This window comes from Chlorocebus sabaeus, chromosome 11 (genome assembly GCF_047675955.1).
Source record: "Chlorocebus sabaeus isolate Y175 chromosome 11, mChlSab1.0.hap1, whole genome shotgun sequence".
Lineage (NCBI taxonomy): Eukaryota > Metazoa > Chordata > Mammalia > Primates > Cercopithecidae > Chlorocebus > Chlorocebus sabaeus.
The window spans coordinates 67,163,868-67,191,133 of record NC_132914.1 but is presented as its reverse complement, the minus strand read 5'-3'; the positions used below and the strand labels follow the sequence as shown (position 1 = coordinate 67,191,133).

The window sequence follows — 27,266 nt, the reverse complement described above, 5'->3', positions numbered from 1 at the left end:
TCATTTTTGTCTAATTTGAAAGTTTGTGCTCTTAGCTAATGCCACCCTAGTCTGAAATCCTGGACCTTGTTTGCAGAAAATCATCTTGTGCATTCACCACAATCTCCTTGTTTATCCTCCTTCACAGTGCTTACAGCCAGCCTCTCTTTCCCCCTGCTTTCTCTACAGCGTAAGGCAGCCAGGATCTCTGATTCACAGGCCCTGGAAGCCATCCAGTAGACTCACCATAGAAGAACGATAATCTGGGCAAAGTCACATTTGTAACTTTATCTTTTCAAAACAAATAATTTCATAAAATATGGAAATGGGTTGAGTAGCACTTGCAGTTTCTTTCCAAACATCAGGCTAAAAAGAGATACCTGTGTCACGTGAGGATAGATGCCATCTCTAGACTAGACTTTGTCCTTGACTGACACAAGGGCAAACCCGAGCTCATAAACTGCTTCTCCATCTCCACGAGCTGTCAGGACAAAGGTAAGAACTCTGCTTCTCAACTTTTTTTTTTTTTTAAAGGACAGAAATGTAATTCTTGAGAGGACAAGTGATTCTTAGTGGGAAAAAAATTTTATTTGGATTTATATGTATGTGTATGTTTCTGTATTTATGGAACTAACACACAGAATATTCTGAAATGAAAGGAAATATAAATTATAAGACTGAATTATTGTTAGGCAATCAAGTGCCACAATTTCTGAAATTATCTTGTGACTACTTTAGTGAAAAAAATTGATGAAGCAGGCCAGGCGTGGTGGCTCATGCCAGTAATCCCAGCACTTTGGGAGGCTGACGCGGACAGATCACTTGAAGTCAGGAGCAGCCTGGCCAATATGATGAAACCCTGTCCCTACTAAAAATACAAAAATGAGTCGGGTGTGGTGCCGCACACCTGCAATTCCAGCTTCTCAGAAGGCTGAGGCAGGAGAATAACTTGAACCCAGGAGGCAGAGGTTGCAGTGAGCTGAGATATTGCACCACTGCACTCCAGCCTGGGTGACAGACTGAGACTCCATCTCAAAGAAATGAAAAATGATGAAGCAAATACAAAATGTTAATATTATTAGATTTGTGAGATGATTTGTTACTAACAAAATTTTTAAATGTCTAAAACAAATAGCATGATTGAACAAAAGATAGATTTCTTTTAAAGGACATAAATAATTTGTTTAGCTAGAATTCCAAGATAAATCAGAGGGATGGTAACCTGGATGCAATTCAGTGGTGTCCTGACAATGATTTTCCAGCTTAGATTAGCCCTGACCACAGATGATCCTTCATTTGACCATTAATTTTACTGAGCTTTAAAATAGGTTCAGTTTATCCTTGCCAGTTAAACTCACAAATCCAGGCACATATTTAAAGGAAAGTTTAGTTCAACCTTAAAGACCAGGAAAACATTTCATTGTTTTATGGAGAAAGCTGATTTGTTCCCTCCAAGTGGGAAGCCAGCCCTTTAAATAATCAAGTGGCATGCCTGCTTAACCTTGAAAAAGGTCAAGCTACTGGTGATGAAGCCCAGGCTTCAAAGAAAGAACCAGATGTCAGAATGGGAATGAAAGACTCATGTTATCTAGTGCTGATGAAGGGCTGGGGAAACTGGCACATGTGTGCCCCTTTTGCGGGAGTGTAAATTGGTACAACCTTCCTGGAGGAACATTTAGCAACATGTAGAAGAGACTTTTAAAAAATGTCTTTGACTTAGAAATCCCACTCCTAGGAATTTACCCTAAGCAAACAGTTGGATCAATGTGCTAAGATGAATAAACAAGATGTTAATTGACACACAGTTTAGAACACTGATAAATCTGAAGTGACTTGAACATTTAGCAAGAGGAATTTGGTTAAATAATTATGCATATCTACACAGTGAAAACCATGAAGCCATTAACTAGGATAATAGGGATCTATACTTATAGATATGGAAAGATAGATGCTTCTATTTTGCTAAGTGGGAAAAAAGTTGTGTGTTCTCTGATTCAATTTGTTAAGGGCTGGGGAGGAGTGTGGGGGAGAGAGAAAGAGACTGTGTGTTTGTGTGTGTCCTTCACCAAAGATTTCTCAGAGGTTGAAATATGCAGGCCATTTCCATTTTTTGAGGCTTTTAGCATATATATACACACACACACACACATATATATGTCATTTGCCTATGACATATGCACCTCACAGAACTTTAAGTCACACACATATATACACACACACATATATACACACACACATATATACACACACACATATATACACACACACATATATACACACACACATATATATACATACATATATACACACACACATATATACACACACACATATATACACACACACATATATACACACACACATATATATACATACATATATATATGAGAAATGACAAAAGAGGGTTTAAAACATGTTTAGTCCATTATAACTATTTACATTTAAGAAATTAATGCTTTTTATCATCAATAAACATTCTATATAACTAATAGGATTTATGGGTACATTTTTATTTGCAGTGTGCTATAGGCTGTGTGGTCCTCTAATAAACCACAAGTTTAAAGTGGTATGATGACATTTTTCCCCTACCAACCTAACCTAATCAGAGTACTTTTTTTTTTTTTAGACGGAGTCTCTTTTTGTCACCCAGACTGGAGTGCAATGGTACAATCTCAGCTCACTGCAACCTCCGACCCCGGGATTTAAGTGATTCTCCTGTCTCAGGCTCCTGAGTAGCTGGGATTACAGGTACATACCACTATGCCCAGCTAATTTTTGTAGCTTTAGTAGAGACGGGGTTTCACCATGTTGACCAGGCTGGTCTCAAACTCCTGACCTTGTGATTGGCCCACCTTGGCCTCCCAAAGTGCTGGGATTACAGGCGTGAGCCACGGTGCCCGGCCTCATTCGGAGCATTTCCGTGCCTGGTTGTATACTCCTTTAGATATAATATCAAAAATCAAAATTGTAGCCCCTTTGGGAATGTGTTCCTGGCCTCATGTGGTCCTCCTGACACTCTTGTAATGGACTCAACCTTTGTCCCAGGCTGGAGTCATTCAGTAGAATGGCAGAGTCCATTCCATCCAGCCCTCACGCTTCCCTCATTCCTGCTTTCTCAGACTATACCCTGACTCTCTAGTGTCACAGCTCCCAAAACCTATCTGGATGCTCCTCAGGGCATTGCAACCCAAAAAGCTTTTACACTGGAGAGTCCAGCCTCTATCAACCCCATGTCAGAAGTTGCCTGTTGCAGTACAGTAAGGGCCCAACGCCATGCCATGGTGGTATTGCTTCTCTGTGGCAGCTTATTGTATGGACAGCCAAGGTTCCGGAAATAGTGACTTGAGAGACATGGCATGACAACAGTGTCAATAATGGGGAACAACCACAGTGCTAGGGGTAGTCAATAAACAGAACATGACTGCTGCCTGTGTCCAGGAAACTGCAGGCACAGACAGGCCACAGCTGCACCAATGTGGCATCGAGCTCCAAACTAACAGCAGAAGTCATGTCAACATTTCTGTGTGACTGGGAGACCAGAGCCTTTCCCAGATGCCACATTTGGATTCTTGAGCAGGCTACGCTTCAGCAATCACAGCAAGGCAGGGACAGATCCCTCACAGAGATTCCAGGAGTAGTACCAGCTGAGCCAACCTAATGACACCCCTTGTTTTGCCAAATTTCTCTGTAAGCTGCACAGGAGCAGACACTGGGAACTCAGAGTTCTCAAGCAACTGCTATGGGGAAAGAGGAACAAGGGTCACCATCACAGAAGAAGTAACAAATTTATGATATACTAAAGCACCTCTGTAAACTATGTGATCTAAAGGCGGCATCAGGGAGTGGCCACAACAGGCAGACAAGTCTAGCAAGTGGGACCACAAACAGGGCAGATGCTCCAGAGAACATGTTTACTTTTGAACCTTCTGTTCAGTGACATCATTGGTCCATGCAAGGCCCCTCCCTTATTTACTTACAAATTAATCTATTACACAAATTAATTTCCATTTATTTCCATCACCACCTCCATTCTCCTTTCACCACAGGCAATCATTTAAATGTGTTTAGTGTGGCTCTTTTCGTTTGTATATGTTTTTCCAAGACATAAGATGTAATGATTTATGTGCATGGATTTTTAACTTACATAAATGGTTATGTTAAACATCTTGTTCTGTTTTCTACTTATTCCACTAAGCATTAGTGTGGTTCTATGCTGCTATGTTCCATATTGCTGTATGTATAACTAACCCATTGTTCCTAATCACTGCTTAATACCCAATTGTATGCCCCACAATACTTACTCGTCTGCTTTTCCAGCGATGGAAGACACCCACAAATACTGAAATTAACATTTTTATATATGTCCTTTTATGCACTTGGGTGAGAATATCCATGGGATGTATACCTAGGAGGCATATAGTTGGAACACTGGATATATGCATACTTAATTTACTGAATTCTACAAGATTGCTTACCAAGATGGCTGCAACAGTCTATACTTCCATGAGCACTATGCAAAGATTCCTACGTTCCCACATCCCTAGGGCAGAAACCATTTAAACGCAAGGTAGGTCACAATAGGGAACCCTCTCCTTTCAGACTATGGACCTTTTGTGATTAGCTCCAAGGCTCACTGCCTGAGCTCACAGCACCTGAGGAAACCCTAGGAGTTGGTACTGAGAATGTCCTTTGCCAGGACTCCCTAGAAGGATGAATCGATGTGCTCCACTGCTAGTCAGTTATTCAACAAATATTTATTGGGTGCCTATTCAATGCAAAACTCTGTGTTAACAGAGAAAAATCTCCTATGATCTGTGCCTTCTTTGTATTTAGAAATTAGTGGGGAATAAAGACATTAAGTCAAAATCTTACAAATAACCAGAAGCGTGCAATGGTGTATGAGCAAGAATTTCAGGATGCCATGGGGAGTCTTACTTAAGAATGAGGGTACCACGACGCCAGGGCATTTTGTTTGCTTTGTTTAATACTGTACTCCAACTTCTAGAAGAGTACCCAACACATAGTAGGACCTCTTAAAATGTCTTCTCATTGAATGACTAAAATAGAAGGTCAGTGTTCAAGGAAGGGCTCTCCAAGACATGATGTTTGAACCGGGACCTGGAAAATGAGCAAGGACTAGTCAGGACAAGGTGGTGGTGGTGGTCTCAGAGGCACTCTCGGCTAAGGAGTTGGGGTTGGGTATATAACGAGAGCAACAGCTAAACCCATCTGTGGAAATACTCTCAAATGCCACCAAAGCACATGTGCCCCAGAATGCCGACCCCTTTTCTCAACAAAGCTGTTGGGACCAAGTTCAGTCCTGAGAAGCAGGGTCATAGACAAGAAACTCTGCAGCCACAGTGCAGAAGACAATGTTCCTACAGAATCAACTGGCAATGTTTTTTCAACACTGGGGAAAAAAGAACAAGTTTGGATTTACAAGGACCTGAATTTGAGTCCTCCTATTTTGTCTTAGCTGCTAAGCAAATGTGTGCAAGTTATTTAACTTCCTTTAGTCTCCTCATGGTAAAAAAAATGGGGATGATAATACCAACTATATAGGGGTTTTGAGAAAATTAAATAAGATAGATTATAGATAAGGTATATTACACAATAATATAAAATATATTCTAATCATAATTGCTAACTATCACTGAACATTTATTTGCTAAGCCCTTTCCTTGAATTCTCTATTGTATCTCTAACACCTCATAGGGTTGCCGTGGGCACATGAGCACTTAGAACAGTGCCTAGCACAAAAAGTGCTCAAAAAGTGTTAGCTATGATCCCACAAGTGTCCGCATTTTACAGATGAGGAAACTGGGGCTTAGGGAAGTTAGGTAACTTGCCCAAATTCACATGCCTAATAAGTGGCAGAAACAGGAGCAAACACAATCTCAGCCTCCACCTTCTATGGCCAGAGTAGTGCAGGCACACAGCAGCCCTCAAAGCATGTCAGCCTCTCCTCCATCGATGACTCTTCCCACCAACACCCCATCCCGTGCACCTTCCTCCCTTGAGGAGTAGTTAGCAATGAGAAGCTCTATAAAGGCCTTCAAGTGTGGATAGAATTGTTAGAGAAGAAGGCATCTAAGTGTTCCTCTGTACACACACACACACACACACACACACACACACGAGGAGACAGCAAGAAGGAGAAAGAACCTATAGACATTTCTGTCAGATGTGGAAGGCAGGTCGTAATTATTGTAACTGGTCCTAAACAGACACAACAGAATGCATCCAGGTTACCGCTGGGCACTCTGACCCTTGTGACAAATAGTAGTGGATTTCATAAGCTTTGTTTAAAGTTCGAGGTAATTTAAATGAAAAGATACTTGAGTCACTCCTCACTTTCCCTTGAAGAAACAGGAAAACTTCACTATGGTGTCTGACAGTTGCTACCTATTTACTCTGAAATCAGACAGAATCTAGGTTGCTGAATTATGGGTAGTCACTGGAATGTTATTTTAAACAAAATAAACCCCGGGAATAAAGAAGCTCAAGAATTCTGGGGAGAGGATAAATCACTTGAAATATACATGAAACATTTTTTTCTTCTTCACTCTTTGTGCAATTTATTTCCCAAGGAAGATTTCATTCAGATAGAGTAATCTGCTTCCTGAGAGAGTCCAGGAATTCTCTTGGGGTCTCTTGAGGATCTGGTGGAAGGTAGAGTGATTAAGTAACTCAGCCCAGATGAAGAGCCAAAAGTTCTCTATCCACTTTTCCCAGGCTCCCCTTCCTGTCTCTCCCCTCCCTGCAGCTCTTTGAATTTTTAACCCTAGGATTCTCTTGTAGCACATGGATTTTCAGGGAGTATACTAACCAGAGATGGAAAGGATTTATTTTACCAGATAGTCTAAATATCTTGGGCTTTCAGCCAGGCACAGAAGGTCTGACAGAGTGGAAACATGCAGACCCAGGGACAAAAACGAAATCCTCAGACACAATATGGAGTGATTCCTGACCAGATTTATGGAGACGCCATCCGTGCTCTCAGAAAAGGACTATAGTTTTGAATCTCTAAAGAAGACTCATGCTAAAGGGAAATTGCCAAGGATACACATATGGAATGAAAGAAAAGAAAATAGAGGAAAATAATGGAGATGATTTAGATTGAGTATAGTTCATATTTATGAGACACTAGGAAGGACTGAGAGAATTGCATGGGGAGTTATGAAAATAAATCTAAAATAAGATTAAATAAATATGAAAGAAAGTACAGAATCTAAGGAGTTTGCATTTTATCATGAATAAAGCTATCTTTCCAGCTAGGGACTGTTTTATAGAACAACTTACAAAATGAATCATTTCCATCTCTGCTTAGGACACTCCCTTTTCTCCTGAATTGCAGCTCCACCAACAATGAAAGGTGTGTGTGAGTGTGTGTATGTGTGTGCTGAATTGCTATCTAGATAAGTGTGTGCTACGTGTCCTATCGATTTTCTGGTAATTTAACCCTAATTCCTGGCAAAGCATCCTGGGAAATTCCAGACCTATGAATGCCTCTCTGGAAGGTCACAATCAAGATCTGTTGAAATCCAACTGTATTTGAAACACTTCCTGGATTCTTTATAAAATCAAGAAACAGAGCTTCTGCATTGCTTTTCCTAATCTTTGAGCAAGTACGTTTCCTTAAAGTGCTCGTATTTTAAGAATTTGACCTAATCTTCTTCAAAATACTTCAGTAGGAAATGTGGCAAGTGCCACTGCTACAATTCTCCGGAGGTTAAAGAGAATGCACTCAATCAGTTAGTGGTGAAAGTGAACATAAATCCCAAATTCACAACTCACAGTTTAGTGAGGAGTCCATCACATGTGATCATTTACTTGCCTCTAGAAATCAGAAATAAACTGATTTTGCTTCAGTTAACTTTGCAAAAAGTTTACTTCGCTTAACTTTCAAAACTGTTTTCTTTGACAAAAATGACAGGGCACTATACTTGCATTTTTTTTTTTTTTTTTTCACACAGCACCAAATTATTCAGGCAATTCAGCAAAGAAAAACGATAATCGAATTCAGCTGGCATTAAATAAGTAAACACAAGCTAAATTTCAGTTAGCTGCAACCAGTTTTTCTTTCACCTGAGTACTCTCCTTTGCCCCGTGTCTACAACGGTGTTTTCTTTTTGTTCATTTAGGCTACAGTTAATGAATATTAATAGTAGTACTAATACTATTGCTAAAAGGTAATAGTAGTATGAGCATGAGCCCATTTACTCTTTGCTTATAGAAATTGGTGTTATTCATGGATACAGGGAAGGGAATATCACACATCGGGGCCTGTCAGGGGGTGGGGGGCTAGGGGAGGGATAGCATTAGGAGAAATACCTAATGTAGGTGATGAGTTGATGGGTGCAGCAAACCACCATGGTACGTGTATACCTATGTAACAAACCTGCACGTTCTGCACATGTATCCCAGAACTTAAATTTAAAGGTAAAAAAAAAGAAATTGGTGTTATTATCATTCCCACTTTACAGATGAGGAAATAGGCTTAGAGTATGTTAAGTAAATCGTGCAATGTCACAACACTGCTAATAAAAATGGAAGAGCAGAGTCCAAAATTCAAATCTTTATGGTAAGCTCAAAAGCTGACCTCTTGCAAACTCTTCCCTCTAAGTAAACTCTTCATTGAACTATGACCCCCTCATGCTTATCTACATTTCAGTAAGGACTTTGTAAGAGTGTAAACTCCATGAGGGTAGAAACTTGGTCTATGTTGTTCAGCACAGCATCCCTGTGCCTAGGAGGTAGTAGGTGTCCCATAATCAGGGCTGACTTTGTGGGTCTGTGAGCAGCACGGTGACACGGGGCCTCCAGTCAGAAGGGCTTCCCACTTGGATTCAATGCTCTGCATTGCTGTCTTCAGATTCTTAAAATTTTATCTTTGAATTGTCTGTAGATGAAGTCTGATGGGACTATGGAGCACAGGTGGGCACCCGGAGTCTCTGCTCACGTGGGGCCCCACCTCCCACCTCTTCAGTGCCCATCACCACCTGGGCTCTTGGCTGCTTACCCCCCACCCATGGTGCCCTGGGTGGCAAGCAGGTCTTGTGGGGAGGGGACAGGACTCTGACTCTGGCCAGAGTCTGGGCGTGGGAGAGGGAAGGGCTGAGGTTGGGTGTGTGTTCCCTGTGGTATCTCAGGGAGGGAGTGGTGGCCACAGACCCACCCTGGATTGACAGCTCCACAGCGCACTCAGTGGGTGGTTCAGTAAGTGCAAGCCTCTCACCCATGCTGGAGCCAGGTGCCAAGTGTATTCTGGTTGGGAAGTTGCATGCCTTGGAGGACTAACCTGTCCCCAGCCAGGGCAGGACATATCAGGCATGGTAAAATTTTAATATTTTGTAGTTAGAAAGAATGAGTAAGCCCTAATATTTGATAACACAACAGGGTGGTTACGATTAATAATAATTTAATTGTATATTTAAAAATAACTAAAAGAGCATAATTGGATTGTTTCTAACACAAAGGATAAATGCTTGAGGGTATGGAGACCCCATTTTCCATGACGTGATGATTACACATTACACGCCTGTAGCAAAGTATCTCATGTATCCCATAAAAATATACATCTACTATGTACCCACAATATTTTTTATTTTTAAAAGTTTAACATTTCAGTACCAAAACAGAATTTTTTCATGCTTTTTGGATGGGGAGGACATATATTTTCATTTTGCAAAGGACTCCACATATTATGTAGCTGATCTTGTCAATAATTATGTATTAGATTAATAATTTGGACTCTTGGAGATCAAAACTTGTAGGTCCCAATGTAAAAAAGCACTAAGATCCAAGGCACTCGGATCCAGAATCTTGGGCTGGAAAGTGTGCCTTTAGATGATATTCAAGGAAAAATGTATAAGAATGTATTATACACCAAGAACTTCTTAACAATCAGCACTAGAATGGGCCACCTAGGGACATCTAGGTGAAATCTCCCACATGAGAACTGTGACATCAATAGACAAAGCTGGCCATTTTTTTGTTTAGCCAATCAAGTTTTTAAAAGAATCAGTCTGGTTGCTTTGATATGGATGTGCCAGTTTTAGCCAGGCCCACTTCCTAGAGCTCCCTCTTGTCTCGCTTTTGGCAGCTCTCCCATTGGCTCACACTTACACGTGTGAAAACTGGCCCCTGAACTATTTGTGTTTTACTCCTGTTCTGAGCATCACATGTAGGACAATCGGTCATCTCCCTTTCAGGGTTCTATGAATATGGTAACAAAGAGCATTCATAAGTACCATAGCACCATGACATCTCTGAGAGGAATAATTATTATGAGGTGTGATTTTTTTACATTCCTCTCTCCCCTACTGGACTGTAGACTTTTTTTTAATGGCACATATATTAGTCATGGCAGTCTAACTGCTAAAACAATTAAGCCTAAAATCTCAGTGGCTTAGCCCAATAAAGATGTGTGTGTGTGTGTGTGTGTTTTCACACATGTCATAGTCCAATGGGAGTCAGTAAGGAGTCATTTACTCCACACAGTCATTCAGGGTTCTGGGGTTCTAGGATCTTCCATTGGGTGATTTCCTCATCCCTGTGGACCTTGGAATCCTCTACTAGTTCATCAGCATTTGGCTGGCAGATGAGGAAAAAGAGAGCCCACAGAGGACTGTGAGAGAGATGTCGATAAGTCAAGACTGGAAACGACAGACATCATTTCTACCTCTGCTCTACTGACTCTGCCATATTACCCAATATAATTGCAGGGGAGGTTGCCAGCCCTCATAAACTTTACCTTCCAGTGAAGTCCTTACTGAAATTCAGGTTGGCACAGAACTTAGGGAATGTCAGCTAAGGGTATGCTTTTGATCCTACTACCTAATGTGAACTCTGCTTTACCTTAAGTGTGAATCCTGCTCTGCAACTTTACTAGCCATGTAACCTTGGCCAACTTAACCTTCTCTTAGCCTGTTTCCATCTAGTTGTGTGCCTGGAAAGAACAGGAAACACAATTTGGTACTGCATTGATATTGTCTCTGTTGCATCAAAGATCATATGTTATTTTCTTTGTATATGTAATGGCTGGCACCTAGGAAGTATTCAATAAATATTTGACATGTGAATAAAATAAATGAGGTAGGTAATCGAGATGGGCTCAATTCTTGTAGCAAAAGGAAAGTTGTAATCTGGGTAGATTTGAAATGAGAGAAGGAATCTTATTTGGGGAAAATGAGAATTCAAGGAGTTGACTAGAATTATTGATTCGTGTTTGTCCTCTTATTCAGTGACTAAGTGGATAATGTGTGGGCAAAGTCAATCTTCTCTACCTCATTTACTTTTTATCTTTCAGTGAATTTCTTCTTTCCCTATTGGATTCCTTTCTGCTTATATTTGTCCATCTTCTAAAGAATGTGCCGAACGTTTTCCACATTCTGATTTTGCTTTTGCTGTGGTGTCATCAATTGCCTTAAAAAACACTTTCACCCTGTAAGTCATTAGGGGCTTAACAGAGTGTGATGAACTTCAGTTTGGCTTTAGAACAAAACAAAGGCCACACAGACATAACTTCAATGACATATCTTCCATAAAACAAGTGGTCCCCTAAACAGGGAGAATACAAATGCCATACCTATTATTATAGTAGTAGATATTCATCTCCATTCAAAAACTTCAGTGTGCCAGAATTATTCCCTTGGCATTTCCTTATTTCCTTTAAGTTAACTTTATTTTATTTAGGCTCTCATTTTGCCCGGCTAGTGGAAAGAGCCTGAATCTGCTTGCAAGATAAGACCAGAAAGCAAGAGAATTCTTGGGACCCAGAACCAGGAGAAAAATCTCTAATCTCTAGTTTGTCCCAGTTCCTCCTGAGTTTCTTGTTGCCCAAAAATAAGTCCAGAGGCTCTGGGCTTCCCTGCCATGCCTGTGGGTAACGTGTCTTTGCCTGCACTCAGTACTTCAGTGGTGTAGCCTCCCAAAGACACTACCTGGTCATCCCGTCTGAGGTCTTGCCCTACACAGAGGGGTTCAGGGAGCCAAGGTTGGGTGTTATTGTTGGTAAAGAGTACAATCAATGACTACTAGTAAGGTTTGGTGCTGCTGCCTTGATCTGTGCTAAGATGCCATCAGTTTTATGCAGGTTGTTTTTGCAACATCATTGTGAATGTCAATACAGTGACTATCTATAGGAAGACCTCAGCTAAATTAATCTTTTTGAGGGATACTTTAGGAAGACAAATTCAATAGCACCAAATTTAAGTTCACACCATGGTGAGAAGGAGTCTGGGTAAAAGCTATATAATGTTAAAGCAGGGAAATCCAATGTTGATTAGAATGCGGTAAGCACAAGCCCAGAATACAACAATAAGCCTAAAGAACATTGAACCCAACACCCTGGTAGATCCCTCCAGTTCAATACTCCCACTTGCTTTTCTACTTGCTTTTCTGCTCTATTTCTTTAACCTGTCATAATTATATTTACATAGTTATGTTACATTATTGTTAGCTAATCTAATTATAGTTGTCAGAGCTCTAAACGTGGAGGTAATAGGAACAGATTTCAGAAATTCAGCCCTTACTTCAGCCAGAAAATACATGTGACCAATTCATAAAGAGTTAAACTTGCATTTCTCAATGATGCTGGAGTTTAATATTTACCACATGTTGTGTAAAAGTCCAACTAAGAAATTAGATTTCACACCCTAGATCACTTGGTAATAGTAATAACAGCAGCACCTTATCCATGTAGAAAGCAACTACACACCCGCCAGTTTGATCATCATCACAGCTCAGTGTAATGGAGATAAAATGGATTATTATCGGTCACATTTTGCAGAAGAGAACAATTTCCAATTTTGAGAAATTATGTGATTTACTGAAAGTTACATATTTAAGTGGCAGAAATGCAATCATAACCCAGGCCATTGTCTAAAAGCCTTTAATCCTCCCTCTTCTCTGTTTATGCATCTTGACTCTATTAAATTATATTGTTTTATTTTCCCATTTGCTCAAGGACAACCTCTTAGATGAACATCTGGATATAATATCCTTTCCATAAACTTCAGAATTCGTTCATTTAAATGAAGGATTTTTGTCAATAGTTAACCCCTTGGACTGCCTCTCAGGAATGAAAAGGCAGGACAGTAAAGGTTTCGAAGGGATGATTTTTAGTAGCCAGGGAATAGGAGTTAACTTTATGTCGTTCTGCAAAATGAATCATTCGCAGTCAAGATAAACCACTGGAGCAACCTTTACCTGTCCAGAAAGGAGGATTCTGTCACTTAGGTTGCATATTTTTGTCATAATCCTGACTAGTCATCAACAGAATGGAGAAGACCCAGGAAGTCAAGGATCCCAATATATTTGCAAGGCTAGGCAAAGAACTAGAGTGTGAATATAGGATGGAGGCCAAGGAAATATCAGTCCTCTGATGGAGGAGGAGGGCAGAAGGGCAATGCATGAACTCAAAGGGAGGTCTAAAAACAGGCTGTGTTCATGGAGATTGGACAACTGCCTAACAAGATTAAGTGGCACAATAGAAAAATAGCTCAAGTCAAGATCTTTGTCTTGAGCTCCTTATACACTATTAGGGAAGACATGACATAGCTAGTAGGTGTTGTAGCCAGGATTGCAGTCTCAGCAATCTGGCTCCAGAGTCCCCAGGCACTTAACAGTTCAAGGCATAATTGGTAAGGGCCTTAGTTGAGGAGCCAACTGAGTAGTTGATGGGAGTAGAGGAAGGGAGGGAGGGAGACAGAAATCATTTTGCTGGGAGGGAATAAGGAAAGCTTCTGGGAATGACAAAGGCTTCACAGAAAGATATATTTAAACTAGGCTTGAAGATTGATAACATTTTTGATATATGGAGACTAGAATGTGAATGATGGGGGAAAACCCCACCCAAAATGGTTAAGGCAAAATGGAAATATTTTGGCTCATATGCCTGCACAATCTAGTGGGAGTAGCTCTGACTTTGAGCTGAGCTTGATCAGGGCTGTCCAACTGCATCTTCAGGACTTGGTTTCTCACTCTCTCAGATCTGCTTTTGGCCATGCTGGTACCTTCTTCGGCCCATCCTCTCCTCTTAGCATCAAGATGGGTGCCGCAATCCAATGGCTGGGTGGACATCTCCAAAACTGCATTCTTAACCATTGCAACAGCCTTCCTCCTGTGCAAAGAAGCTTAGACTATATCCTGAGATGAGATTTGTGTGGAAATAATAAAGCAATTGCCTGTATGTTTCTGTACCTCAATATGAGAATGTTTATATTCAGTAGTCTAAATTCACCTTGATATTTGCCCCAGCCTCCAGTTACTATGGCCTCTATGGATATATGGATTGGTAGGAACTGAACCTTTTTGATCAGGCATCAATCTACAAATGGCTCATCAACCACAAATATTTCCAACAACCCCTGTCCCAAGAGAAAATACATTTAGAGCCATTAAATGGGAAACCAAGGATCTGTCAATGAACTCTGGGAGTGCTCTATTTACAAGGAAAATGAACTAATCTGAACCCGTAATAAATTACAGGCAAAATAATAGAGCCAGTTTCTTGAGAATTTAGATTTGATGAATTACAAAAGGAAGGAAGAATTCTGGAACTAGTTTCAGAATTCTTGGAATTATTTTATATATACTGCTTACTTAGTAAAGCCAAATTAGTCAACCTTGAGGTTCTTCGAGGCCCTAATTGTTTCTCTCCAGTTGTGTATTAGATTTTGTTTCATCTACAGGGAGGAGCACCAATCTACCAACACTTACTTATTCTACAAATAGGGAGCCACATAAATGTGCAAGGACACTGCCAAGTGCTGAAAACAGTCCCTGCCCTCTAGTGAGAATAAACAAAGGAGGAAAGAACAACTACTCACTATGGAACCATGGTAAACAGTAGCTTCAGACGCTTAATTCAGAATTTCAGAACATGCCTTTCTTCTTATTGTAATAAGAGCCTGTCATCTGGCACTATATGGTGAGTTCCTTTAAATGATGACCAAACAGAATCTAGGATCCAATCTTAATCTAACAATTAGAATCAGAATTCATCTGTAATCCTGGCTGTTTCAGGATTTCTGCCACCATTTTGTCCATGAAGAGTTTCAGGGACAGTAATGACTGAGAATGCTGGCTCTGGGCTCTGGAGACCTGGATTTGATTCCCAGCTCCACAACTTACCAGTTGTATAAACATAACAGGTATCTTACCTCACTGAGTCTCAGTTTATCCAAAATGGAGGTTATGACAGTACCCAATGTATAGGCTATTGTGTGAGGGTTATTAATTAATATGGAAGGAATCTGAATATGCCATCTCAGAATCTGCCACTTTGGCATAAAGATTATTTTGAGCTGAAGGCAATCAAGAAACAGTAGATGAAAGAAAAAGTTCTCTAAGTTCCCCCATTTTTCTAAAATTGGGGAATAAATTTCCCTTTATGAAGTTGTCCTCCTCTCCCTCTCTTATACCAGGAAAGGCAGAACAACTTTTAATCACCAGATGACCCTAGACTTCTACCCGTTCTGAGACGCGGGAGAGGGATCTGCATAACCAACCTTGCTAAGACAACTTGTCTTTCATTAGCTTCCCCCACACATTTACCTTCCCCATATTTACTACCCAGAGAAGCACAAACCCCGTCTCCTTCTTTCTGGTTATGTCTCCACAATTTATCTCTCTTTTACAAAATGATATTAATATATAAGCTTCCAGGTTTGACTGCATCTTTGGAGTTTTCACCTCATTTCTATAAGGCCCCCTAAATGCATATGAAGTAAACCTTTTTCTCCTGTTAATTTGTCAGTTTATTTTCAAGGGTCACAGCCACTGAACCTGAAAGTAGAGGAAAAAGCTTTTTTTATCCTCCCTGACAAGTATCACATATTCAAAAATCTTTACTTATATCTTTGCATAGTACCTGGTCAATCAATGTTGGTGGTTCCTTCATGCTCAAGAAATACAGAATGTTGGAAGGTACAAACATCCTAGATTCACTTCTGGTGGATGTTATTTTTCCCAAAGGTGGCTTCTAAATTATCTCTGTCTATAAAGCAAGTTATTATCATCTTTTTCATAATATTATTCATATTTAACATTTATTGGGAGTTTAGTGTTTGCCAAGTCACTAGTGTAAAGTAGACACTATTACTATGCCTATTTTACAGATGAAGAAACCAAGATTCAGAAATGTAAAATAACTTCCCCAAGATTACAGAGCTTGAGTAGTTAACTGTTACGTTATACTACCTGCCCAGTGATAGAGTTGAAGATGGATATAGAAGAAATGTTAAGAAAGGAAGTGAAGGAAAATAATTCATAGAAATGGTATCTTGTTGAATGATACCTTACATAGAACAGATATTTAAATACTGGTTGAATAAATGATTGACATAAAATAAAATGGAATGAACAGCCAAGGAGGCCAGTCCTTCCCCTGGCCACACGTCTTCAGCCATTTCAATATTATCAGAAAGAGCCAACCTTTCATCTCACCCAGAACTCTGCAAATATTGATTTCCCATCCTTTTAACTTTAAGGCATCTCCTATCAAGGAATTGCATGAAATTGCTCTGTGTCGTTATGTTTTATGCTTTTCTCTTCCTCCCTTTCAACGCCCCTTTATAATATATATATGATAGACCAGTTGGCTGTATAGATGAAAATCATTTTCTGTGCCACAGTTAATGCAGCTCTGTGACTTTGTTCTGTAAGCTAGGCTGGATGGAGTGTGTGTGCAGAGAAATCTCTTGAAACAAAATGTGGTCGCTTTTGCAACCATTTTGCCCCAAAGCACATTTATAAGCAAGTGAATTCCATTTTGTTCCTTTCAAATTCTTGTTTCCGTGAGCCAAGCACAAAACTCTGGAAGACTCGATCATTTTAAAGTTATTTGAATATCATTTGCTGATACTGTGCACGAATTTTCCTGGGCTAAATAGTTCAGGTTCATTCGGATTAAGGACTTTCATTAGCAGTTAAGTAAAGCCTTTTCTGTCTTTGACCCTATAATTAAGAGTCTGTGACTCTGGACTGGCATATGAGAAAGCTTTACAAATGTTAATAGAGAGCCCCAGAATTACTCTCAGTTCTCTGGAGAGTGATTTCAGACAAGATACTTTTTTGTTTATGGTCCACAGGCTTGAGTCAGATCCCCCTTAGACTACAATTTGGCAAAATAAATTCTGTTAGAAACAATTGCAGTTTTTGATAGTGGAGGTAGAGAGGTCATCCCAAGAGGTAATATGGTCACTCCTGCATGTCTTTGGAGTGGGGAAGGGGGAATCAAGTGGGCAGTATCATTGTTAGAGCTGAGCAACCAGGTCCCTTGCCTTGAGCCCCAACCTGGCTTTGCTCTGGCTAATCTCCTCTCCACAGGGTGAAAAGTCCATAGAGCCAAAAAGATTTGTCCACCCTAAGGTCGACCCCTCACCCCCAGACCATCCTCGCCAAATGGCCTGTAGTGAGTGCCAGGTCCTGCTTGGCCCTCCTAGGGTCTTTCCTCCCAAGGGCAGCCATTGCCATATATGGACCCCTAGAGCCAAGAGGTGGTCAATGGGTGGCTTTTGGGCAGGCAGGAACTAGGACAGAGCTTGGACTTGGTGGCTGGAGGTCTTCATGCATGCTCACAAACCCCTGATGTAAAGGTTAGAGCCATCAGTGGAAAGAGAATAAGGATAAGACACAGGCCCGACCTTTTCATTTGTATTTTTATCTGGGGCTCTGCAAATGCAGAAACAGACCTGCAGGGAGAAAAGGGAGTAAGCTAGTTGGATCACCTCAAATTTGAAAGCTAATTTGATTTTGTTAGTACACCAGAACATGCCAGTTCTCTGATGACTGGGCTTATGCAGGTCCACATCTCTAGAATGTGGTACCCAAACCAAAATCTAGTTCATTCACAGTGAGAACCAAAGCTACCAAGCTGATTGGGATGTTCATGTCAGCTGATCAAATACCTGCTCCCTATAGAAACTGTATATGGAAAGCCAGATTACAACATGAAGTTTTCCTAACAAATATAGATTAGGGGCAAGTAGAGTTAAAAACAAGATCCATGCATCAGATTGATATGCTGAGGTATCAATCTCCAGGTTTATTGATACACCTGCTAAGTGGACCCAATGCTTATAATGCCAGCTTATTAACATCTTCTCATAAGAACAATGCTAAACACTCACACATTTTTGATCTTTGGATCTTCTGTATACCATTTCCATTTGGTTTATGTATCACAAATTCTATCTTGAAATGTATTAATTCCAATAATTAGTCAAACATTTCTTTTTCCATTTATTCAGGATTTGAATACACGTCTAGGATTTGTTTTTCCTACTTGTAAATCATGCCTTTAAAGTAAAAGTTTTAAGAAGAAAATCCTAATCCATGCTCTAATGGACTAAATACCAGTAACAAGTCTGGAAGAAAGTCTAGGAGTCTCCCTTCATTGACCATGAGAAGCCTGACAATTTTGTAAATATTTTGAGTATTATTCCCATTCCTAGAGGCATAAAAAACAGGAAAACTGAAACAGGGACTTCAGTTTTTATTAAAATTACTTACCAGCATTTTTCTATTCATATTCTTGGCTTATGATCTAGTGAACATGCTTTATTATAAATGATGTTTTTTTCCATATCCAGAGTTTGAAAGTAAAAATGCAACAGGGATGGTCTTCTCCAAGCTTGCCATCACCCCATCCCTGCCAATACTTTCATCTTTTATTACCTCTTCTATTTCTCTAGCCACAAAGAATCAGAAAAAGGAGGATTCTGAAGTGGTTCTCATTCTCATAGACAGGAATTAAAAATAAAGTCTAGCAAATAACATTTATCAAGCAATGTCTTCTCATATATCCCCATCTCAAAGTTTAATATGCTCTGATGTGTGTACGTAAGGTCTTAATAGAATCAGAGACGGTTAAATAAAAATCCAGAGAAGACCAGTGTGTGTGTGTGTTTGCACTTGCTTTGATTCCTTTTGTGCTTGGTTCTTCCGTTGTGTGTTTGTGTGTGTGTGTGCACGCTTTGATTCCCTTTGAGCTTGAGTCTTCTGAGGATTTGCAGTACAGGCTGGAGTGAAACTGCTGGCAGGCATTTGACTTTTCTCAACTAGTGACAAGAAAAACACAAGAGGAGGACACAGCCAAAGGGGGTCCAATGGCTAAACATGTGGTGGATGATTCCAAGTTTTGTGAGTCAAATACTGTATTTCTGAATGAAATCAATTTCTAGGTTGCACAAATGTTCATGGCCTATTTACAAAGAAAATAGAAACCTCAACTGTGATTCTAAAGCTATCACTTAACTTGGTGCCCACATCCACCCAATGGTAAGATTCTATAGCACACAACATCTAAAGATCTCAGAAAACTCTTTCTAGACAATCCCATGCTCAAGCTTGTCTCTTGCCTTTAATTACGTTGCTCTTCCTTCTTGCCATCTCTAAACCTTACTTATGAATCTTGGGCTATGACGGCACCTCACACTCTGCTGCTCAGTGGGGTTGGGTGGATGCCAGAGGGAATCAATCTAGAAAAACGTGCTGCCAGAAGAGGTGCAGGTAGCGCAGACATCCGCCAACCACAGTGCCTGGCAAATTCCGGTCATCAGCCTAGTGAAGTGATTGTGCCTGATAGAAAATGTTTCAACAGCAGCAGGAAACAGAGCCCAGAAAATAATAACAACCATAACAAGTATTTACAGAAAATATAATCATACTGCTAAGCTCAGCTATGAATAATATTTATAAAGTCAGAATAATGAAAGCATAAAATATGAATTGTTAGAAAATTTTCATATAACTATATTGAAGGATGGGGTAGGAGGTAGATGAGCTAAAATCCTCATTTACTTCAATATCTAAAATTGATAAACAATAGCAGCATATGCATATTATTTAGAACTATGGAGCTGGTGCAAGAATAAAGAGCTGAAACAGTAGAAAATAGCTATCAATGTGCCGGCCGCGGTGGCTCATGCCTGTAATCCCAGCACTTTGGGAGGCCGAGGTGGGTGGATCACAAGGTCAGGAGATCCAGACCATCCTGTCTAACACGGTGAAACCCCGTCTCTACTAAACCCCGTCTCCACCGGGCATGGGGGCGGGCGCCTGTAGTCTCAGTTACTCTGGAGGCTGAGGCAGGAGAATGGTGTGAACCCGGGAGGCGGGGCTTGCAGTGAGCCACGATTGCGCCACTGCACTCCTGCCTGGGCGAAAGTGCAAGACTCCGTCTCAAAAACAGAAAAAGAAAAGAAAAGAAAAGAAAATAGCTATCAGTGGAGAGTGGAAGGGTATGCATGAGAGAACTATAGTTTCATCAATAAGATTACTAGTCCTATTCAACATCTGAAACCATGTGCATGCATTCTTCTGATAAAACAAGTTTTTTAAGTTGAACATTGTCCAGCTCCACAAATCAATACATTGGGAAGTTAATATTACAAATGTCATATTTCTTGTTTAAAAGCAAAGAACCATAATGTCTTCTATCTTGCATACCTTGCAATTTGGAGTCCTTTATCCTATGCAATCCCAAAACACTGTATCTGGGGCAGCAAATTACCGTGGCCTAGAGTAAATATAAAAGTTTATTCTTAACATTTTTGGGTTTTCTGCACACACAGGCTTCACACACAGGAGGTATTATAATAGTATTATTGATAGTATTGTTGGAGGAGGAAGATGTGTAATAATATCAGAATAATTTGCAGGAAGATTCGAACATTTGTAATAAAAAGCTTAGTTATTAAGAGAAGATACTCCTTAAACTGCCAGCAATCACCATAAATTTATGTTCTAAATGAAGACGAAAATACAAAGTAGCAAAATGTTAAGCAACTCTTGGTTTTTAAAGACAAGTAATAGCCCCCTAAGGGCTTGCACAATTCCTCTCTCAAATTCATTTGCACTTTTTATCATTTGCACATACTTCATGTAAGTAATAAAAGATTTTTATTTCTCTCTGTGTTTATCCTTTAGTTACACATCAGATGCCTTACCTGAAACTACAACTACAAGAAGAGGTTTCTCCAAACAAAATCACCGAAGCTCAGAGCCGGAGGGTTCTCTGAAGACAAAGATTTTCAAGTCTTGCTGAAATAGAGCCACATAAGGAGCAGGAGGGGCAGCTGCTAACTAGTGCCCCACCCCCGGCCCAGGGTAACCAAATTCCTTGCTGTTCTTGAGGACAGAAATGCCAATAACGCTAAGTGCAGCCAGGTGAACTATGCTGATTGTCAAACCAACAATCTCTGGGTGGGGTTAGAAACTCAGACCTGGGAAGAGCATCAGTAAGCCCTGGGGCTCAAGAGCACTCCTGACCTCCAGACCCATCTCTTTAGCCAATCTAGGGCACTTAGGGCTCAGCTTAAGGCTATTTGTCTTTCATTCCACACTCCCAGGATCCTTCTGGGACAAACGGGAAAAGAAGATAAAGTTCGATGGCTACTAGGGTCAATGGAGTTAAAGGCAATGCTGCCGTTGGAACTGTCGGAAATATCAGAGAACAATTGCAGATCAAGAGTGGCAGTGAGTGTGGAGACATACACTCACTCTTATCATAATAGAATAGAAACCAGAGGGTTTGTGTTCAGTTATCAGCTCTACTACTTCCCAACTTAAAACATTTGCCTAGTCACCAACTAGTAAATATCTGCCACATAGTGAAAGCTCCATAATTGTTGGTTAATGAATGTTGAAATCACTTGAGCTTTTTGGGACTCTCTGGCTCCATATTAAAGGTAAGGAGATTGGCCAGGTGCAGTAATCCTGTAATCCCAGCACTTTGGAAGGCCGAGGTGGGTGGATCACTTGAGCTCAGGAGTTTGAGACCAGTCTGGGCAACTCAACCAAACCCCGTCTCCACCAAAATTACAAAAATTACCCAGCACACACCTGTGGTCCCAGCTACTAAGGAGGCTGAGGTGGGAGAATCACTGGAGCCTGGGAAGTCAAGGCTACAGTGAGCCAAGATCCCGCCACTGCACTCTAGCCTGAGTGACACAGTGAGATCCTGTCTCAAAAATTAAAAATGAGTAGATTGGACTATCTGATTGGTAATAAGGATAAGCACTGATACTTATTGAACACTTAATATATGTGGGGGACTGTTGTGAATTAATAAAATGTAGTCACAAAAAAACATGTTATCTCCTTTTAATATACAAGGAAATCAAAGCACAGAGAGGTTGGGTAACTAGCCCCACATCACACATTTGGTCAGGCAGAACCAGGATTCAAAACTCCAGAATCCATGTGTTTTTCCACTATGTGTTTGTCAACTTCCAGCTTATGCTATTATAATTGTAATGTAATGGGGAGCCGAGCAAGAAGACATGAGGCAGATGAGAACAGAGGTAGCCTTTATTGGGCTCCCCAGCGAGGTTCACCGGTCCCCTAGGAGGAGGGCCGAGGAAGTCGCGCTGGGGGCGGGTATCGGGGGGCCTTTTATAGGGAGAGGTAGGCGGGGTTTGTAAGTTTCGGTTTCTGAGGAATGACGTGTCCAGGAGCTTGCGCAGGGCGGGGCTTTTTTCTCGCGCTGAGAATCTTAGCAGGAAGTGAAGGGTGGGGAGTCCTAACAAAGGGCCTGCCATGCCCGGTGATACCGCCATGTTGGGTCTAGATTCCTGCCTAACAATAATGACTCCCACTTTGTTACCTGATCATTATCAATGAGATGTTTAATCTCTTACTCCGACTCTATATATACTGCCTGTATTACTTCCCAGAGATTAGTCCTCTGTGTATCCATCAATACTCGAGCCTTCAAACATGGATGAAAAACCTGTATTTATAATTCAAATAAGAGAAACTAGACATTTTATACCTATTTGTGGATAGTATGAAGTGGAGAGGGATAGCAAGTATGTTGGATGACAATCACCACCTAAACAGACTGACAAGCAACATAAAAGAACCCATCTAACAAGATATGAGGAATGGGGGAAAAATGCAGTGGTGTGCTGATGAACAAGCTTTCTGAAAACAAAAACCCTGATTTGGAGCATCTCCCTGAGAAACGTTATGGGCCAAGATGTACGTGGAGGAGGCACAGTTGTGTGGGAGAAAAATCACAGGACTTGGATTCAGATGTCTGAGCGAAAGTCATACCTGCTGTGCAACCCTAAGCAAGTCTGTTTACCTCATGGAACCTGCCTCTACTGCTGGAAGTGGGGATGTGTCAAGTACCTCACAGGCTTGTCCTGAGGACTGAGTGGGATGATATAGGAAAACGCTTGCCAAACTGGAAAGTCCTGCTCCTCAGGGTGTGGTCTCATGCCAGCAGCATCAACAGCATCCAGGTCTTTGTTGGAAAGGCACATTCTCAGGCCCCACCCCAGACCCACTGAAATAGAGTCTGCATTTCCACAAGATCACCAGGTGATTGTGTGCACATTAACATTTGAGAAGCTCTGTGCTAAAGAGCCAAACAAATGCAGTGTGTTGGAATTTTGGACTCTTTTCATATTCTGCCAAGGAAATACATCATGGCCAAATCTAAAGAAATGGGCCCCTCTCAGAGTTTTGCATAATCCTCTTTCCCTGGGTCCTGATGAGCTCCCTAGGTATTGGGGAGCAGATGCCCATCATGTGGCCGAATGGGTTATTCCTGGAGAGCAGTTCCCTTTGCTCGGGAATGGACCACTTGAGAAAGTCATTGCCTTATAAAACCCCTTGTTTTCAAGGGAGGAGAACCAATAAAATGCAAGCCTACTGATATGGTTTGGCTGTGTCCCCAGCCATATCTCATCTTTTGTAGTTTCCATAATCCCCACGTGTGGTGGGAGGGACCTGGTGGGAGCTAATTGAATCATGGGGGGGGTACCCTCATGCTGTTCTCGTGATAGTGAGTGAGTTCTTGTGAAATCTGATAGTTTTTATAAATGGCTTTTCCCCCTTTGCTCAGCACCTCTCTCTCCTGCCCCCTTGTGAAGAAGGACATCTTGGCTTCCCCTTCTGCCATGATTGTAAGTTTCCTGAGGCCTCCCCAGCCATGTGGAACTGTGAGTCAATTAAACCTCTTTTCTTTATAAATTACCCAGTCTCAGGTATGTCCTTATAGCAACGTGAGAATGAACGACTAACACACTTACATATACAAAGCTGTCTCAGTCCTGGGAAAGATTGTTAAATTTGAGACTGAATGTAATTAACAGCTATATTAGTCCATTCTTGCACTGCTATAAATAAATACTTAACACTGGGTAATTTATAAAGAAAAGAGGTTTAATGGGCTCACAATTTTGCAGGCTGTACAAGAAGCAAAGCAGCCTCTGCTTCCGGGAAGGTCTCAGGAAGTGTCCAATCATGGCAGCAGGCAAATGGGGACAGGCATCTTACATGGCCAGAGCAGGAGGAAGGGAGGGGGTGGTGCCACACACTTTTAAATAACTAGATCTCATGAGAACTCTATCACTAGTACAGTACCAAGGGGATGGTGCTGAACCATTCATGAAGCACCACCCCCGTGATTCAATCACCTCCCACCAGGCCCCACCTCCAACACTGGGAATTATAATTCAACATGAGATTTGGGCAGGGACACCCAAACCACATCAGCAGCCAAAGTGGAGTTGAGGTGAATTTTAATCTTTCCAGCTCAGAGTGCCTGGGATCAACAGTTAAAGGTAGCAACTCAGAGTAGGAAGATGCCTTATTATAAATTTATCTTGATTACATCCCTGTTTCATATGAGAGACACGTCGCAGGTTCTTCACAAATACCCCTTACACAGACTTGAACACTATCAGCTTCCTAACTGCCAAAGGCCCTTTTAATACAATTATGAACCTGTTAGGATACGAGGGACTGGATAGATAGAATGTAAGAACTGCTGGACTTGTGGCTAGCTCAACTTCATTTTACATGCATAGACACAATACACACACACATACAGACACACACACAGACAGACATACACACACACAATTATTGTTCCTTCTTTTCACCAGTTATTTTCTCCACTTTCCATTCCCCTGATCAAAAAATTAACCATTGAACATCTAAACATATAGATTTTAATAACCTGTCAGTGTCGTAATAGAAACAAAATGAATCCACTTGGGAACCACTATTTACAAAAAAAAACTTTGCATTTCAAAAGTGCTTTAAGTAGATATTCTAAATTAAGAAACAGCCTGTTCCAGAAAGTCTATGACTAAGATGTGAATGAAAAACTAAAACCCATTAATGAAGTATTAGCACACAGACTTAAATAATTGTGCATTGGTCTAAAAACTTCAAAGGTCAGAGATCTGTTCTGAGCAGAAATGTGTCAGGGGAGAGAAAAATCTTTCAGATGGAGAGTGTCTCACCTGGGGAGTATTCCAGTTGGGTTTGTGTGCTCCTCTAGAATAGTGGTATTTTAAGTTTTTTATCTGGTTGGTTGGTTTGGCTCTTGTCACAAAAGAAAAACAAAGTGAGTCTATAAAAGGACAGTAGTACTCTCTCCTTGAAAGTCTAGCTGCTGAGCACAAACTCTCTGTGTGTAAGACATAGCGTTACCTGGGACGACCCTGATCACCAAGATTCTAAGCCCAGAAACACAGGAGCTAAAGTAGAGCATATGTGTCCTTGGATACGTTGCTTTTCCAATATGAATTAGTTTTACTCTACCTCAGAGGTGGGATTATATAAAGCACTATTTGATAACCTTGGAAAATCTGTCAGAAATTGTCCCATATATTCACATGTATTTGTTTATACTTTGTTCTAAAATCTATATTCACCTAGGATTCAAGCATGTCTGAAAATGAGGTGAGTTCCCAGGATCTTTGTACATGAAAAACCAAAATGCTCATCCCAGGAGAAGTAAGTAGAGGCCAATAGCTTGACTCTAGAACAAAAGCAGCTTCTGGGAGGGAGATATTTATAACACAGTAGACGTAGACCCCAACTTTCACATCAAGTGGCATTAATTCAATTTAGGCTGAATCCTAGGAAGAGGAGACTGCCAACAAAGAACTGGCTTAGCACAGCCCCCCTTGAGATGGAGGCCTGACACCATTAGACCCAGCCCTCCAGTGACAGTGAGAGCCCTCAACACTGGTTTGGTTAAGGCTGCCAAGGCACAGACACCAATGGCAGTAACAGCAGCACCTTGAGCAGCTATTTGTGACATCTTCGGTAAGTGTCAATGCGTGAGCCACTAAGTTTGCTAATGGTATGACCAAAGATAATTCCCCAAGGAGCCACAAAAGAGAAAAGGAGAATGGCAACTGTCACATCACAACTAAGAACGGACCCTCGGGGACATCAGAACTATTTAAGGTGGGATTTGAGAGTGGCAGGATGGGGGAACGGGATAAATCCTCCAGAGTAGGTCACATTAGAGACGAGTTCTGCAACTTGTATGAATTAAAATTATAAAAATTGTATAATTTTGTAATGGTATTAAACATTTGCTTTCCTCTCTCTAAGTCTAGTGAAAGATGGGAAGTAAGGAACAGAGTAGGAAAGTCTGAGTTTGTGGGAGCATGAACTATAAATCTGAGATTCGGCTGTCCATATTTACAGAAGACCCAGACAGAATACTTTATGATAAGATCCATCATTCAATTGGCAGCATTTACTACTCAAACTTATCAGTTAGGAATTGAATCTCCAGCTGTCTTAACTACCGCTGAAACCCCTGCAGCGGCGGTGAGTCACACACATGCCCCAAGCATAGGCCTTCCATTAACCAACTACTTTTTCCTTTGAACTTTTCCCAACAGGATTTTCACTCTTGCTCACTTCTTCGTTAATGGATAACAGTGCTTCATCCAAGACCTATGGTTCAGATTTTCTTCTTCAACTTTTTCTTTCTGGATCACTACTAATGTTTGATTTAAAACCATAAGTTAGTGCTGTTAAAACAAATCCTTAAAAATCCAGACTGGATATGTTTGTGATGCTCCAGAAAGTGAGACCATATAATTTCGCATTGACAGAACAGTGCTGAGGAAACCGCTTGCAATTTGAAGTGAAAAGTCTCGGGTTTAAAATCCTACATTTGTCACCTCCTAGTTGTATAGCCTAAGACAAGCCGCTTATCCTAAATCTTATGTAAAATAGGGATAATAATAATTTCTGCCTCTCAGAAATATGAGGACCAAATGAGATACAATGTCTTCACTGAAAATGCTTATAATTTTCTTCCCTGCTTACAGAATCTATCCACCACCACCAACCCTAGCCGGAAAGAGGCAGCCTTACAGACTACATTTGCCTGGCCACAGCTGCTTAAACCCCACATGAAAAGCTGAGCAAGGTTAAACCAGTCAGATTCTCTTTCATGGGAATTTAAAACTTGAGATACTGAGTCATTTAGCCCTGGAGAACCAAGTTGG

At 40.8% G+C, this 27,266-nt stretch overlaps 1 long non-coding RNA gene across 2 annotated transcripts; it reads left to right on the top strand.

Annotated features, from left to right (window-relative positions):
* On the top strand, positions 1–27,178 carry LOC103238708 (uncharacterized). Of its 2 annotated transcripts, XR_012094536.1 has the most exons (4): positions 1–474; positions 2,606–2,727; positions 20,917–21,096; positions 27,087–27,178. It is a non-coding gene; the product is annotated as an uncharacterized lncRNA (long non-coding RNA). The 2 variants fall into 2 exon arrangements; XR_012094535.1 differs by lacking the exon at positions 27,087–27,178 and having other exon boundaries at positions 3–474; positions 20,917–26,497.
* The last annotated feature ends 88 nt before the right edge of the window (positions 27,179–27,266 follow it).